The following is a 2,500-nucleotide window of genomic DNA, read 5'->3' on the forward strand; positions in this document are numbered from 1 at the left end:
AATAAAAAAAAATGAGCCAGTTCATTATCATACACCTACTGACAGTTAAATAGTATCATATAACGGCATAAAATCCGTATATATAATATGTTTTAATAAAAAAACCTATTTATACTCGTGGTGGATCTGAACGCGTTAATAACGCGACTCAATATCAATTTATAATTAATACCATCAAACAATTAATCAAGAAACATAGGCGTTTAACATACACAAAATATTATCAAAAAATAATATTGTACATTAATCAACGCACCAATGCCTATAGATTAATATTTAATGGGTCGCAACGTCCTACAAGATGAGAAGTGCATACCTCGTTATCATACAATTAACAATATACAGCAGTGCATATATTTTTACTAAAAATAAATTCCTAATAAAAATTTTTGTCACATGCTAGTACAAATTGGTTGATTAACGATAAAAAGTAAATGAATCTCATCTTTCGACCTTTCGGGTTTCTCAGGTTTACCCCTGAACGGTTTTACGTACTCTTTAACTCTCTCTTCAAAGTTCTTTTCAACTTTCCCTCACGGTACTTGTTCGCTATCGGTCTCGTGGTAATATTTAGCCTTAGATGGAGTTTACCACCCACTTAGAGCTGCACTCTCAAGCAACCCGACTCTAAGGAAAGATTCACCTATCATCAATAATAATCACTACGGGCCTGGCACCCTCTATGGGTATATGGCCCCATTCAAGATGGACTTGGATGTATTATATAACAATAGGTTTATATTGAATCTTCCTAAACACTACATTCCCCAAGTGTCTGTTTATCAGCCACGGGGTTCAGTGCTGGGCTTATCCCTGTTCGCTCGCCGCTACTAAGGGAATCCTAGTTAGTTTCTTTTCCTCCGCTTAATAATATGCTTAAATTCAGCGGGTAATCTCACCTACTCTGAGGTCGTAAAAGTTTTTAGAAGTATTAAAACAAAAATTTTTTTTATATATTATGTTTTTGTTATATTTTATAAGTAAACAATTTTCTTAATTATTCATACTCAAATTTTTTTAATATTATTATATAATATTATTTTTATATTTATCTAAAGAGAAGAAAATAAAAAATAAATAATTATATATATTAATTTTTTTCGAGTATATTGAAAATTTTATTACAAATAAAATATTCCATAACAAAATATTAATATATAATATTTTTGTTTATTCTTCTTTATTTAATATTTTAAAAATATATTATTAATATCATTTATTATTAATATTATTATTAACATAAAGTTTTATAATATTATATATAAATGATAAAAAATAATATTGATATATGAATTTAAAAATGTCGACAAATAATAAAAAATATATAAATTTTAAATGCTATTAAAAACATTTTATATTTATTTTTTTCTTATATTTGGCGTAAAACATTCATATATAAATAATTTTACATTTCTTTTATAAAAATTTTATTTATCAATTTAATTAAATATGAAAAAATAAATTTTCTTTTTTAATTATTGATAAATTTCTTTTTCATAAAAAAAATTTTATGTAAAATAATCTTTTATTATATTAATATAATGTATACGACCCTCAGCCAGATGTGGTCCGGGAACAGTATCCAAGGACCGCAATGTGCGTTCGAAATGTCAATGTTCATGTGTCCTGCAGTTCACAAGTTGACGCGCAATTAGCTGCGTTCTTCATCGACCCACGAGCCAAGTGATCCACCGTCCAGGGTTCTCTTTTTAAATTTTAAATGTAAGTATTATTATTAATAATAATCTTTATTTTTAATATAAAAAATAAAATTATTAATTTATATATCTTTATAAATTCTTTTAAAATAAAAAAATTTTTCTAGAATATAAATTATATATTTTATTTTAAATATATATATATATAAATTAAAGATATTATGGTATTAATAAATATATACATAACATTTTTGATATTTTTGTTAGTGCTAGCTAGATATAATAATTAATATTTGGTATATTTTATAGAAATGTATTTATTTTTTTTTTATAAATTATTTTCTACATAAAAATATATATAATATTAATATGGTACAAAACAAATGGGTTTGTTTTTTAACATAATAACTTTTAATAAAAAAAAAGAAATATCAAGACAAAACATAAAGAAATTTAAATTTGAAATAAATTTTATTCTTTAAAAAAATTTTATCTTGTGTTTTCTTTATTTTTATTATATAACATAGAAAAATAAAAATATAGATTATATCAATTATAATCTTATTTTATTTTTCTTAATAGAGATTATATACATATAAACAAATAATTTCAATATATTCTATTTTTAATTTCACTTTTTTATAAGAGAAATTATTTATAGATTTTATTAATAATTATTGTTTAATAATAATAATAATATTGAATATAAAAATATTTTATATGTAACAAATATATTATTAATATTTATATAATATTCTCTATATTATATGTATAGATATATTATGTGTATAAAAAAAGTTTGGCGTATTACTTTAATATGATATCATAACCAAAATAAATCT

General features: G+C 22.2%; 2 non-coding genes across 2 annotated transcripts in view; both read right to left on the reverse strand.

Moving 5' to 3' along the window:
- The window catches only part of LOC123303860, a 4,577-nt gene extending 3,664 nt beyond the window's left edge, over window positions 1-913 (reverse strand). Inside the window, exon 1 of the ribosomal RNA XR_006535935.1 lies at window positions 1-913. This exon is cut by the window's left edge and continues 3,664 nt beyond it. This is a non-coding gene — a ribosomal RNA (large subunit ribosomal RNA).
- A 635-nt stretch (window positions 914-1,548) lies between these two features.
- LOC123303857 lies at window positions 1,549-1,703 on the reverse strand. The gene has a single exon (XR_006535933.1). It is a non-coding gene; the product is annotated as a 5.8S ribosomal RNA (ribosomal RNA).
- Between the last annotated feature and the right edge of the window lie 797 nt (window positions 1,704-2,500).

Source organism: Chrysoperla carnea (genome assembly GCF_905475395.1).
Source record: "Chrysoperla carnea chromosome X unlocalized genomic scaffold, inChrCarn1.1 SUPER_X_unloc_148, whole genome shotgun sequence".
Taxonomy (NCBI): domain Eukaryota; kingdom Metazoa; phylum Arthropoda; class Insecta; order Neuroptera; family Chrysopidae; genus Chrysoperla; species Chrysoperla carnea.